Source organism: Cervus elaphus, chromosome 20, assembly GCF_910594005.1.
Source record: "Cervus elaphus chromosome 20, mCerEla1.1, whole genome shotgun sequence".
Classification (NCBI taxonomy): Eukaryota; Metazoa; Chordata; class Mammalia; order Artiodactyla; family Cervidae; genus Cervus; species Cervus elaphus.
Window position 1 is genome coordinate 135,229,568 of NC_057834.1, and position 14,950 is coordinate 135,244,517.

The window sequence follows — 14,950 nt, forward strand, 5'->3', positions numbered from 1 at the left end:
GCTCCCGATTTAAAAATCTGCTTATGGCCTTCACATCTCGTGTATTTTCTTATTTCAGGCCTCTTTCATCTCCTGTTCCTCATTTATCTTCATCTTCTCATATTCCTTTGGGCTTCCCGGGGCTTCCCAGGTGGCGTTAGTGGTAAAGAACCTGCCTGCCAATGCAGGAAACAAAGGAGTCGTGGGTTTGATCCCTGGGTCGGGAAGATCCCCTGGAGAAGGAAACGGCAACCCACTCCAGTACTCTTGGCTGGAGAACCCCACGGACAGAGGAGCCTGGCGGGCTGCAGTTAGTTGGACATGACTGAAGCAACTTAGCACTGATGCCTCACCTTCCCTTGCATTTTTGTGCAGTTCCTTTCGCTTGAATAATTGTGTCTGTGGCTTTACCGTTTCTTGGTAGTCTCCTCTGTTTTTCCATGTTTTAAAATCCTCATTGCAGTCACCTTTTTCCTGCATCACTTCTGCCTTTGTCGTAAATTGTATTCTTCTGATATCGCTACTTTTATTTGCCTGTATCCTGGGTGTTTCTTTCATCTGACTCATAACTGTGTTGTTAGTCTATTTTGTGACCTGTAATTTGGCCTTTAAAAAAAATTCTAAAAGGTGAGCCTTCCTGGTGCGGGAACAATGGCAAAGAGCTTCCGTGGAAAGCATCCAAGGAGAGCCTTCCCCTTCAAGGGGTGTCAGAAGCTGCTCTGCTCCAGAATCATCCACTCTGTCCGCAAGACAGCTTGATGAGTTGAGAAGAAGTGACAGGTTCATTTTTCCCCCTCTTTGTTTAAGCCATTTATCTTTTAGATCCTTGTCTGCCATCTAAATTGTATTGCCAGTTTGTTGGGATCTTCACTTGCCTTGTCTTGAAAGACGCTGATTTGCATCCAACTTGAGCATAAAGGAGAGAGAAAGTTAATCATCTCTTAGCCTCTTGAACAGATCCACACGCGGTGTCGTTGTTGCCTGATCCGAATCTGGGTGAAAGTCCCTGTTCTCCAGGGTCTTGGCGAGAATATCCCTGAGCCCCAGTCCAGAATGCTTGGCTCTTTGAAAGCTCTTTAATTTACACTTTAGGCAAATCCTTCTATATTTGCGATTAACCTAAGCTCCACCAGCTGCTTTTAAACTCTGCTGTTGTGTGTTCATAGTTCTTTATTCATTAAGTGGCATCATAGTAATGAATGCCCAGTGAGCATTGAGTGGATGGTACTCAGCCTTGTAGCTGTGTGTGGCAAATCAGGGTAGAGCTTTCTTCCTTCTGAGCTGGCGAGGTTACGCAGGAGAAGTCCTTTTCCCATAGGTCTGGGAGGCCAGCAGTGTTCCAACCCTTGCTGAGGTCTCCTCGCCTGTCGGGAGGACCAGCTCCCGCCCCTGGAATCTCTCTTTGGTGATGCTCGGACTCCACGGCCAGCAGCAGCCGCGTGCTCCTGGCTTCTGTGAGTCTGAGAAGACTGCTCATCTTCTTCTGCCTCAGGCATGAGCCGCTAGGCACACCCGTGCCCTTTGCTGCAGCTTCTAGGGGGACACAGGGACACACGCACACACACACACACATTTTCCTTTTCATCAGGACCTGCCCTCATCTGGTGGTGATTGTCGCTGATTTTTCAGGCAGGACACTGATACGTTCTGTGCTCCTGTAATCATTGCGGTCATGCTTTCCTGATTTTTCCTGCCTTTTTAAATTTTTAATTTTTTTAAGTGGAAGTATAGTGGATTTATGGCTCAGCAGTAAAGAAGCCACCTGCCATTGCGGCAGACACGGGAGTCGTGGGTTCCATCCCACAAAGATCCCCTGGAGGAGGAAATGCAACCCACTCCAGTATTCTTGCCCGGGAAGGCCCATGGACAGAGGAGCCTGGCGGACTACGGTCCCTGAGGTTGCAGAGTTGGATACGACTGAGCAGCTAAGCGCACACACACATAGTTGATTTACAATATTGTGTTAGTTTCAGGTGAACAGATAGCAATTCAGTATGTATATAGTCTTCAGATTCTCTTCCCTTACAGATTATTACAAAACTTTTTCAGTAGAGTTCCCTGTGCTATACAGTAGTTCCTTGTGGATTATTTATTTTATAAATAGTTATGTGTATCTGTTAATCCCAGACTCCTAATTTATTTTCCTCCCCAGCCCCTTGTTCCCCTAAATAGTCCCTGCTTTTGATGATTCCTCCGTGTCTGTGTAGTACATTCCTGATCCGTCAGCATTTCCCTCTTGGGAACTATCCCCGCTTTGTCACAAGCACACGCCTCTTTTCGGGGCACTGTTACCCCCCAGCGGCGGGTCCCGTGTCTGACACATATATCCAGGAAGCAGGCAGGCGCTCAATCTGAAACGGCGAGCTTGAGGAGAGAGGTTGGCGGGAACTCGGCCAAGACTGGCAAGCCCTTCTTCCGGGGAGACCTTCGTGAACTTGGTCACGGAGGCCGTGTGACCGTCTCTTCCGAAGGGCGCCCTCACGGCAGGGCCGTCCGCTTCTTCAGAGGGGCGACCGGCGCACATCTCCCCATCCGGCAGGCGGCCTGCCGCATCTTGCTGCTCCAAGATGCGATGAGAGAGCAGATCGGGAGCGAGGCAGGCCAGAGAGCAGAGGGAAGTCACCGCCTCCGACCCGTGGGAGGGAAAAGCCGGCTCCCGGGCAGAGCCGTGGCAGGGCCGAGCGTGTCCCGGGACCGCGCGGGTCGCCGGCATGGACGCTGCACCGCGTGCGCCTGGCAGGTGTCTCCCAGAGCCCCTGTGCCCGGGCGTGGCGGGGGGCAGGGGGCGAGCCCGGTGTCCCTCCCTCCCCTGCGTTCCTGCCGAGTCACCCTCAGCGCTGTGGTGCCCGTTTCCTTTTGACCCTCTGGAAACTGGAGTGGCTCGTGTGTCTGCTGGGTGCCTCAGACTCAGCAGGAGCCTGAGCCCGTCCCCAGGAGGGGCCCTGGTTCTCCAGGTGTCCTCCAGGCGTCGGATTTGTGCCAGATGCGGGGTGGGCTGGAGTCCTTTCTACACCCGGACGGGGGAATCCGGAGTCCGCACGGCGACGGAGGGGTGACGTGGTGAAGGACTTGGAGGGGGGCGCCGGGGGTCAGCGGCTGGAGAAGGACCCTGTGTCCTTCGGAGCCTGGAATCCCAGCTCACGGTCCCGAGGGAGGGAGGGTGGGCGGAGGGGCTGGAGGACTCCTCGGTGCGGCAGAGGACGTCAGCATGTCCCGAGCTGACCGTCTGCTGGGCATCCTGATGGCACACGGGGCTGCTGGAGGCAGCGCTGCAAAGCTGGGGGAGTCCAGGCGGGGCTGCGTGGCATGCCTTCTTTCTTTCTAGCGGAGAAATGCTGATTCCAGCCCCGGGCAGGCTGGCCGCGGGCAAAACCAGCTGCAGGACGTTTGGCAGCGTGGTGTTGGGGTGAGTTGAAACATTTTCTATAGAGAAGTGAGTGTTCCTAGTCCTCCTGGTGTGGACACGGGGACCCTGTGTCCTTCGGAGCCTAGAATCCCAGCAGGCAGTCAGCGTCCTGGTGCCCACTGCCCCCCAGACCAGCACCTGGGTCCCAAAGCCTGATGTTGGCAGCTCCACTCTGGGGCTTGGTTTTAAGGGACAGTGTGCTCTGAAGAAACGCAAAAAAGTGGGACGTGGTTTCCGACAGGATGACTTGATGTCCCCCTTGTCACAAATAATAACTTTACATCAGACTTGGATACACGTATAAAACACACTCCTTAGACCATATTTATTTCAGTTTGAGTTTCTAAAAATGTTATGTTCTTTCATGATCTCTGTGAGGACAGGGGAAATCCAGCTGCAGGGAACAGAGTAGAAATTTCCCCTCGTTGTGAAATTGTGAAATTAATGTCAGGAGCCATGACTTTGCTCCGTCCTGAAGGTAACTGTTTATTACAGTCGGCATTTAAATCCCCCGATTAATAGGAGCAATTAAACAATAGCTTCATTTCCAGCAAATTAACAACCCTAATAGGTAATTGCGACATAAATGAAGATAAATTTGTTTTAATACAACGAGATAAAAAGAATACAGACAAGAACAGAATCTCAGATTAAGAATTCAGACTTCATTACTTCATGGGAAACTTGAAAGCTTCACCAGAAGAAATTAAAGCAAGTTTGACTTTTTTTTTTTAACCACGGCCTGTCTTCGTCTAAAGGGTTGTTTTTTTTTTTTAAGAAAGTATCTGGTCTAAAAGGGTTTTTTATAAAGTGTAATAGCAACGACATATTTTGTGCTGAGGTCCACAGGGTAAGTCATCAGAGGAGGTCCACCACCAAACTCTTTCTCTTGAAGACTAGCTCGGAGCGCAGGGGCTCTTGGCAGAGCTTCTTATTAGGTTTTCACTGACAAGGAACCAAAAAGAAAATGCATAGGAGAGCAGTTTTTTGTTTGTTTCCCATATACCCCTGTATTCAATTTATGATCTGTTCAGTCACAGGGAACATTTCCTTCCTTAATAATACTTGTTATAATTAGAAAACTATTCTGATGCTTTATAGTTTGTTTTGTTGAAACATGGACGTGATCAGACCAGGCCTGCTTTTAAAGTGATAATGTATCTGTTGGAGGAGGAAGTGGCAGCCCACTCCAGTGTTCTGGCCTGGAGAAGCCCATGGACAGAGGAGCCAGGCGGGCTACGGTCCACGGGGTGGCAAAGAGTCAGACGCGACTGTGATTGAGCACACACGCCATGTGTCCCTACGAAGGATGGCTTGGTCATGCTGACTTCAGACAGAGCGGTTGGGTGGTCTTAAAGTAGTGGCAGAAAAGCTGAAAGCTCTGCTAGAATAAGGATAATGACTTTCTCCTGGTGGGTCGCTGTGCCGACAGGAAGATCTGACACCCAGCAAAGAACAGGAGCGCTGGTCTCCCTAAGGAAGATCGGCAAACTCAGATTTAGGAACTATACCTTAGAAGAGGTTAAATGTCCAAACCTGCTCTGAAAGTTTTTAAACTCTGGGGGTTTAGCTAACGTTACATCCCTGAGCTCATATCCCCTTAGAAGAACACCTTTAGGTCACTTTGAGTCATCAAATGATGTGTAATCAGCCTAGAATTCCACCCCCCCTTGAAAATATTAATCTTTGTTAAGGGTAGATCTGCTGCTCTGGTGGATCAGTGGTAACGGACCCACCTGACAATGCAGGAGATGCAGACTCAGTGCCTGGGTTGGGAAGATCCCCTGGAGAAGGAAACGGCAACCCACTCCAGTATTCTTGCCTGGGAAATTCCATGGACAGAGGAGCCTGGTGGGCTACAGTCCCTGGGGTCGCAAAGAGTCGGACAGGACTGAGCGACTGTGCACCAAGGGTAGATATCAAAGCAGAATGTCTCAGAGCCGGGATCCTGAGTGGAGACCGTGGCAGCTCGGTCACAGCCCCCTCCCCTACCCCTCCTCTTGTCCACACGCAGCCCCACACGCCTCCTGTCTCCACTGTCCAGGTGGAAGTCACCCGCATCTTCTAAACCACGTGGACCAGGTGTCCTTTCAAAGCATGGCCCTGGTCACTTGCCCACGAATAGTTTCGGTGGCTCCTGTGGTCTGAAGGATACAGTCTGCGCTCGTCACTCTTCTTTGCTTACGGGATTCTTACCCGTGTGTTTCCATCTCCCCTTCTAAGCTGCTTCTCCACCTCCCTCCTCTTGACGTCCTCACTGCGTCCCCTCTGGTGAGCCATCTGTTCGTTTCTTGACCCAGTTGGGGAGTGCTGGTTGAAGGTCAGGAACGCGTTGACCTTGGAAAGTACATGGAGCATCCTCTCTAGAGTTTCCAGAGGCGTCCAGAGGCCCATGAGATGGGCGCATCGTCTTAGAACGTGAGCTGACTGTATTTTCCAGCTGGCCGCAAGTACAGTAGGATTTCCAGAGGAGTGTGGGCCAGGCAGGGCTGTGGGTCCCTGTGGTTCACTAGTTGTCACCAAGCATCACAGAGCCCAAGAAGCCTTCGAGATAGCTCCTTCTGCAGTCCCCACCTCCCTCTCTCTTTTTCCTTTTGCTAGTTTTTCTGGCATAGCTTCCTCTATACTCAAAACTTAGATAAGATGAAAACACGTCTAGGGGATGGGGATAGGATTACCAACAACACAGAATACCCCCCTTTAAAGTTCATTAACTTGGAGAGTTGAGAAAAATTTCACTTCAAACTTTTTTTTAATTCCTAAGTCACAAATTCAGAACTACACGGATAATTTGGTAATTAATTTCTACTTAATTAACAGGATCGTTTAATGATCCCTCAAACTGTAATTTAAAACTGAGTGGAGACATTAGGGGACCTTTTATTTGTTGCTGGAAAATTTACAACCCCTGGTGGTTTTCATTATTTGTTGAGTATTTGCCTGGTAAGCCCTCCAAGGTTCTAACAGAAGAGCCTTTCAATGCAAAGGCAGTCAGTGTTACCTCTGGGTGGTAGCACCAAAGATAGAAATAAGACAATGGCATGAACTACCGCCATGAAATTAAAAGACACTTGCTCCTTGGAAGGAAAGCTGTGACCAACCTAGACAGCATATTAAAAAGCAGAGACATCACTTTGCTGACAAAGGTCCATCTAGTCAAAGCTATGGGTTTTCCAGTGTTTATGTACGGATGTGAGAGCTGGACCGTGAAGGAGGCTGAGCGCTGAAGAATGAATCTGCCACGGGTGCACATGTGTCCCCCCATCAGAAGACTAGTGGATGAGGAAATTGTGGTACATAGACACAATGGAATATTACTCAGCTATAGAAAAGGAATGCATTTGAGTCAGTTCTAATGAGGTGCATGAAACTGGAGCCTGTTATACAGAGTGAAGTAAATCAGAAAGAGAAACACCAGTTCTGTACAGTACTGCACATATATGGAATTTAGAGAGATGGTGATGAAGATCCTAGATGCAAAGCAGCCAAAGAGCTGCATTCCTCTTTTCTTGTTTCTCCCCAACAAGTCCATTACTGTGGCAGCAGGTTTGGATTTCCTGTTTGTTGTCTGCGCTCACTCAGCATTCCTCGTGCCTTGTCTGCTCACGTATCCTGTGACTTCACTTCTGAGTTTATTTGTGAACTCATGATCAGTGGTCTTTGTCTCAGGGAACTCTCTGAGGCCTGGGTTGAGAGCACCTCTTCCAGAGGTATTTGTATTCACTTCAGTCTGACTCTTGCATGAAGGTCTACTTCGAACTAACTTTTGTGGTTCAAACTAACTTCTGGACCACAAAAGTGAGACAAAATCAGCCCCAAAACTCACATAAGTCTGGCCTGTTATTATGAAGTCTGGGGAGTATTTTCTCTCCCTGTAAGCAGGACCAAAGAATTGATGCTTTTTTGAACTGTGATGCTAGAGAAGACTCTTGAGAGTCCCTTGGACAGTAAGTAGATCAAACTAGTCCATCCTAAAGAAAATCAACCCCGGATATTCATTGGCAGGACTGATGCTGAAGCTGAAGCTTCAATACTTTGGCCACCTGATGCAAAGAGCTGACTCACTGGAAAAGACCGTGATGCTGGGAAAGACTGAGGGTAGGAGGAGAAGGGGAAGGCAGAGGATGAAATGGCTGGATGGCATCACCGACTCAAGGGACGAGAGTCTGAGCAAACTCTGAGGAATAGTGAAGGACAGGGAGGCCTGGCGTGCTGCAGTCCATGGGGTCGCAAAGAGTCAGACACGACTGAGTTACTGAAAAACAACAGCAATGAACCCCCGACCTCAAATTGTGCCTTTGAAATATTTTTGCGGAGTAAAAATTAGAGTCTCACACTAGTTGATTTTTTTTTAATTTTTTAATTGAAGGATAATCTCACGCTAGTTGGTTTGTATAAGTATGCCTGTTATAAACATTGAAATAGTCCCATAATAGATCTATAATTCATACTTCGAGTCCCATCTAACATTGTTCACTCAGAGCTCTCACCCTTCCTGGTCTCGACAGCCTGTGTCCAGCTTTTCCCAGTAGCTGAAGACCACCCCCTTGCTCAGGCTTGGCCTGGTTCACACTCAGTCTCCAGCTGGCGTCTGATGGTGGCTCCGGGATGTCGGTCAGCCATGCCTGCTCCCGCGGTGCTGAGCTGAGCCGCGCCCCCCGGCTTCTCCGGGCCCGGACTCGCCCGCTCCCCAGCGCAGCCTGAGCACGTGGGGCCACGCTGCCCTCACAGCAGTGTTCACACAGCAGACGCTGACGTTGCTCATGGGGTCGTGGTGGGGGACGTCCGAGAGCAGATCCTTACACACCTGGTTGATGAGTTAAGTCTCCTGTACACTCGGGGAACTGGGGAAAGGCAGCTGAGAGGGTTGCCAGTCCTCAGCCTGATGGAGAAGCCCCTGCTCCCCTGGGGCCTGGACAGGGAGCCGGTGGGGTTGTAGGATCTCGGTAAATAAAGAGTGAAGAACGGATGGGGCAAGAGGGACTGCCCAGCCCAGTGTTTGAGCGGTTCTCGGTGGTCCTGTCTCTGGCAGAACCTTGGAGCTCTGGTTATGAGGAGCCGAGAACATTGCTCCCGGCTTGGGGCTCTGTGAGACGAGAGACCAAGTCACACACCCCGTCGCCTGCCTTCCCTTCCTTCTCTGGGCCCCCAGGTGGCACTTCCAACATTCCTGTTAATTGACCGATTCCGGTAAATCGTTCAGAGGAGAGAAGATATCTTGCGGGTTACATTTGCTAACACTCACTGGACTATGCCAAAAATGTCATCATGGCTAATGAAATTTTAAAAAGCTTAAGTGCTTAACTGTAGTGTTGTAGAAGACTCTTGAGAGTCTCTTGGACTGCAAGGAGATCCAACCAGTCCATCCTAAAGGAAATCAGTCCTGGGTGTTCACTGGAAGGACTGATGTTGAAGCTGAAACTCCAATACTTTGGCCACCTGATGCGAAGAACTGACTCATTTGAAAAGACCCTGATGCTGGGAATGATTGAAGGCAGGAGGAGAAGGGGATGACAGAGGGTGAGATGGTTGGATGGCATCACCGACTCCATGGACATGAGTCTGGGTAAACTCCGGGAGTTGGTGTTGGACAGGGAGACCTGGCGTGCTGCAGTTCATGGGGTCGCAAAGAGTGAGACAACCGAACAACTGAACTGAATTAGGTGCTTAATTATGGATGTTGCAGACATCAGATGGTACAATGCAAAGGGAGTGTTAGAGACACCGCTGTCCAGGGGCCTCGTCCCGTAAGTAGAGAGCTGGAGGCCAGGACCTGGTGTGAGTGATCGCGTGTTGGGTTGGGGAGGAGCAGTTCCTACCCCCAGGCACCAGGGATTCAGGGCTAAGAAGTAGAATTGCAGCCTTCAGCACGGCCCTGACTGCCCGTGTGTGTGTGTGTGTGTGTGTGTGTGTAAACATGCAGTGATGCTCAGTCGAGGCCCGGGTAAAACATTAGCACCTGTGGGTGTTTTGGGTGCAGGGTCCCCCTGGAGGAACCTCCTGGTTAGAGAGGACAGCTCACCTAGGAGAGGTGATGCTCGCGGTACGGATTCTGAGAAGGATCTGACCTGAGGTCTGGGCCATGGTGGCAGCTTGTGTAGTGGGATTCAGAGAGCGCCGTGTGTCGTGGGAGGTGTGGTGGGCTCTGTCTGGCGTGGCAGTGGGCAGGGAGCCCAGGGGGCCGACACTATACCAGAGGGTGGTCGCATAGAGTTGGGATTGCCTCCTGTCCCTGCTGGGGTTCTGATCCAATTAAGAGATAAGATCCCAGAGGGTCAGATGATTCCTTGTTACGGGTATAGCTGTACCGAGCAATAACACTCATCTGGGTTTTCTTCTGTGGAAACCAGAACCAGACTGACTTGGTTCCAGGCAGCAGGGGAGCCCACGCCTTGCCTCCGAGCTCCGGGCACACAGCTCCCGATTGCAGGGGTGGAGAAGGGACAGCCTGTGCCAAGCTGGCGGCCACTTCAGTCACTTAAGTGGGTTGGGCCTTCGCAGGAGGGCTTGGGAAGAGGTCAGAAGAGTTGGGGCCGTGGGTCCCTGGCTCCTTGGGAAGTAATAACGGGAGTGGAGAACCCACCCCTCCTACACATGGAAGAGCCCTGTTTTGCTGAGAACTTTCAGCTCTGACGTCGGTGTGGTGATGGGACGTGTTGCAGGACTGTTAGTAGAACCAGGTCGGGGAGAGCTGCCCTCACAAGGCTGCCTGCAGTGTGTTCTGCAGGCGGCAGTGATGCTGGAGACGGCAGTGATGGGGGGACGACTTCAGAGGCTGCTTCAGGAGCCGGCCACGGGCGGATGGAGTTAGGGTCCAAGCAGTGGTCGTGAAGATGAATTTACAAGAAATTCCGGTGGAAGAATCCATCTCTTCGGGCTCCTTTGTCCCTGCCCTGGTGTCTCAGGGGATGGTACAGTTAGAGCTGGGAGACGGTGTGAGACCCAGGCTGGGCCACAGGGACGTCAAGGTGCATCCAGGGGGGTGTGGAGTCAGTCATTGGATCCACGGTCCCAGAAGCTGGAAGGACGCGAAGCAAGGCTGTGTGGATTTGGGAGCCCCTGGCTGGAAGAGGAAATGGCCGAAGCAGGAAGCCTCAGCACCCAACGTCTGTCGAAGGAAGCCAAGAAAGAGGTTCTGCCAGAGAGGACCCTGGAGAGTTGGTGTCAGGGGAGGAGGAACCGTCAGTGGTGCCCAGGGCTGCCCAGAGGTCGAGCTTGGCAATGGCAGGTTTCAACCAAGGGCACAGAGGCAGAAGCTGGGTTGCGGTGGTCAGCACGACCAGGGAGGGTCGTCAGAGAGAGTCTCTGCGGGCACGGGGCGGAAGGGTGCACAGGCCCGTCCTGGGCGCGCCGGGGTCTGGCAGGGCGGAGTTGTGAGCACTCCTGGAAGCAGACGGACTGCGTCTGAACCCCTGCTGTGCCGATGGCTCCACTTGCCTCTTTTTCCTCATCTGCGAAATGGGACTGTGAGGATTAAACGGGTTAGTAGACAGGATGCTCTTTACCGCTGACCCAGTGGTAAAGAGTCCTCCTGCCAATGCAGGAGACCCGGGTTCGATCCTTGGGTCAGGAGGATCCCCTGGAGAAAGGAAATGGCAACCCACTGCAGTATTCTTGCCTGGAGAATCCCAGGGACAGAGGAGCCTGGCGGGCTATAGTCCACGGGGCTGCAAAGAGTCAGAGACGACTTAGGGACTAAACAGCAGCAGACAGGATGCTCAGCCTGCTGGCCCATTGTTCAGATGTAAGGGTCAAAGGTGGTGGGGGTGAGAGGAGGAGGATGGCCCCCAGATCCTGGTGAGAGGTGGACCTGATTCCCTTGAGGGGCCCAGACTCATTCTTTCTGCTCCTCCTTCAGTGCGAATGATTTGAGAACCAGGAGAAACAGAAATTGGGCATTAGGCCAGGTTTTAATGAGGTCTTATTTGGGAGCTATCCGAGAGTCTTATTTTTACACACTAATTAAAGCGTGTCATTTATCATCTCTCCAATAGAAAATTCAAAATCTGTGGAGAAAGTAAATGTATAACTCGCTTTTTCTGGTTACTTCAGTTCTTGAATCAACTTCTTTTTAATTGAAGAAGGGAAATATATTTATGAACGCATACTCAAGGGCACAGCTGAAAAATAAAGATCTCAAAGTCATCACGCCAGTAGAGAAGGGGCCTCTGCCATCCCCCAGGAACCACTCAGGCCTTTTCTAGGCCCTGGAAGTTGCTTCCTTATATTTGAAGTTTCTACAGTGAGATTATGGATACAGTTAAAGGGCATTTATCACCCAAATAAAACTTCAAAATTCTGGAGGAAGTGACACTTGCTTATTCACTCATTTGTTTATATTTGACTGTGTTTAATATTTTTTCCCTTTGGATTTTATTGAGCTAAAACTGACAGACATATAAGATGCTCAGTGCAGTGATTCAGCTTGCATCATGAAATGATATCACAGTAAGTTTAGTGAACATCCACCATCGCATATAGATAAAAAAGAAATGGAAGCATATCTTCCTTTGATGAGAGCTCCTAGAATTTACTCTCTTAGTAACTTTCATCTGTAACAGGAGCAGTGTTAATTATGCTTCTCATGTTGTACCTTAGTCCCTAGGAAGTGACTTTTAAAGCAGCACCAAGTACTATTGAAATACCAGGTTAATGAAACTGGTTCGCATCTGGCGGCATGCTGCCGTTCACCCAGTCGCAGAGAGTCAGACACAACTCAGCGACTGAACACCACCACCACCCGGGAAAGGGGCAAACGTTTTCCGGGTCTGCCCCTGACAGCGTTTCAGACTCGGGCTGAGCTCCTGTGGCAGCTTTATACAAGCGCGTGCCACCCAAACAGGTAACATCCAGCTTGATGATAAAGGCTCCGGAGCCTCTTACGCGAGCTCAAGTGTTGTGTTTCTGTTTTATTCATTCATCGCGTGTATTTGTATAAAATATGTAACACTCACTTGTGGAGTGATTAAATGAAGACAAAATCTCTGATCATAAAGATCGCCCAGCCAGTGTAATCTGGGGGTCAAGTAAGATTCATGTTTTAAGTCGACTGACCTTAAATGTTCTGGGTATCAAGCGCAGTTGAAGGCTATAGTTACAGGAGAACAGATACCAGGTGAGCTGATGACTGTAGTTACAGGAGAACCGAGCCTCCCTGCTCTGGGACCCCATTTCCCTTGAGCTGTTACTGGGCGGGGGGCCTCATCCACGTGTGGCCACAGTGGGCAGGAGGCTTTTCAGTGTGGAAAAGAAGGAGGCTCAGCCTTACAAACCAGTCACTGTGTCTCCTCTTCCTTCTGGAGTCAGCTACTTCCATTGTCCCCCTGTGAAGTGTCCCCCACTTTTATGGGTTACCCTGTATTTCTGAAGCAGTCTATGTATTTTAGCACAAAATATTTGGAACTCATTTCCTCGCTTCCATTTGTGGGTAGACATAAAAATAATGGCGAAATAAAACAAATAGGCTTAAAAGTTCTAGTTAGGCTTAAAAGAATGCTATGAGTTATTAGAGGCTGTGACTTCATATTTTGTTATAAATGTAGCAAAGCAGTAATTCCATGGACAGAAGAACCTTAGTACTTAATGTGTGGTTGATGCTTTGCACGGCCCTTTCGGTCCCCTTGTGGGAGTCTTAATGGGTAAAGGTTCTCTCTGCCCATGGACTTGCTCTTTCTAGCCTCCGTGTGGGGAGGAGAGAAAATTCTTTTCCATTTGGAGTGTCATAAAATGAGGATTTTAATAATGTATTCGACTTGTTTTAGAAAGTTTCTCAACTCCCCCTTAGAGTATAAAACACTTACCAAGAGTGTCTATAGAAAGAAAGAAAAGTGAAGTCGCTCAGTCGTGTCTGACTCTTTGCCACCCCATGGACTGTAGCCTACCAGGTTCCTCCGTCCATGGGATTTTCCAGGCAAGAATACTGGAGTGGGTTGCTATTTCCTTCTCCAGGAGATCTTCCCAAGCCAGGGATTGAACCCAGGTCTCCCGCATTGTAGGCAGATGCTTTACCGTCTGAGCCACCAGGGAAGTCAAGAATGTCTATAGAGTTGTCCAAATAGTTTTGCCCTGTTTAATTCTGATGTTTATGCTTTTTCTGTGAGATTTAAGATGAAATCCTGTATGGTCATCCAACTGAATAGTAGCTGTGAGGTCAGGAGGAGAATAAAAATGCATTAGAGTTGATCATCAAAATAAAATTAAAAAGTTCTTTATTTTTGTTTTTTAATGGAAGTAAATTGGCAGTCACCCTGACAATCGTGATTGTAAGTTATTTAACTTTTGGTCTTGGAATTTCAGCTCACCTATACAACACATGTTTTGCAGGTGTTGGAATCTGTTCTTGGGTTTTAGTTTCGAGTTCACATAGTGATTTTTGAAATATTCTAATGTGCATCTTCAAAGACCTCAGATCAATACGCCAATGGCTTTGAAATGACAGAGTGTTGCGATATTCCTCTGTAATTTAAACATGATTAGCTGATGAAGGTTATGATCAATACACTATGGAAAGATAAATTAATTGATATCATCCTTTCAGGATGATAAGAGGCCTATTGGAGGTGGGATGTAACTAATGAGGCTGCTGTTTCATCTCTGTGAGCCATTTTTTATATATTGCATTTTCACTTAATCATATTTATACTATCATTCATTTACATGAAAGCCATAAGCTGTGGACAGATCAGCTCCTTATTAACATTGTATTCATTTGGACAAGAAATGATCCGCGGCCACTATGCATGCTCCTTCTGCGTCATAACCCGCTGCTGGGGACAGTGTGTGTTCCTTTGCATGAATGTCTTTAAAAATAGCCACTCTCTGGGCAAAGACAAGGATTGAATATCATTGAACTTAATTACAGCTCGTCCCCAAAGACACACATCTATTCAAATAAAAGCTGCGGTTATTCTCCTGGAGTGACACCTATTGGTGTAGGAAGAGTTTTCTAATCCTTGACTTCCTTTCCAATTAAATAGGCTGGTATGCTTTATCAGCCAGCCTATTTGCCAGGAGAAGTTATGACTGGTGGAATTTAGATTTGTATTGATTAAGATAAACTCTCAATGTGTATAGCTGTATATTTAAATTAAAAAAAAGTCTTTTGAGATAATTGCATGTCCTTGAATGTAATTCTATGCAGTTGCTTGTAGAGTTGAGAGTAATTCTTTAGGCTATGCAAAAAAAAAAATAGATAAATAAAATAGATTTTTTGATTTCCAAAAGGATTTGGTTTAAATTCCCTTGTCTTATTTAGGATGATTTTTGCTGCAAGTAATTGGGGGGAAAAATCATTAGAATGATTTAAACAAAATAGATATGTATTTTCTGTGGTTTACCTATAAAGCTTCTGAGACAGTCTGCCCAGGGTTGTCAAACCAGAGACTCAGTTCCTAGAAGGGGCTCATGTCCCACCAAGTGTGGCTTCCACCTCCCAAGGTCACTGCCAGGGCTACAGCCAACATATGTGCCTTTTATGCAGCCAGAAGGAAAAGGCCATGAGGGAGAAATAGGCCAAGGGCATCTCTCTTGAGGGTGCTTCTGGGATGCTGCCATGTGACCCTCCTG

At 48.7% G+C, this 14,950-nt stretch overlaps 1 protein-coding gene across 5 annotated transcripts in view; it reads left to right on the forward strand.

Annotated features, from left to right (window-relative positions):
* AGAP1 (ArfGAP with GTPase domain, ankyrin repeat and PH domain 1) overlaps positions 1-14,950 on the forward strand; it is a 575,037-nt gene that overhangs the window by 266,465 nt on the left and 293,622 nt on the right. The gene's annotated exons all lie outside the window — the stretch shown is intronic.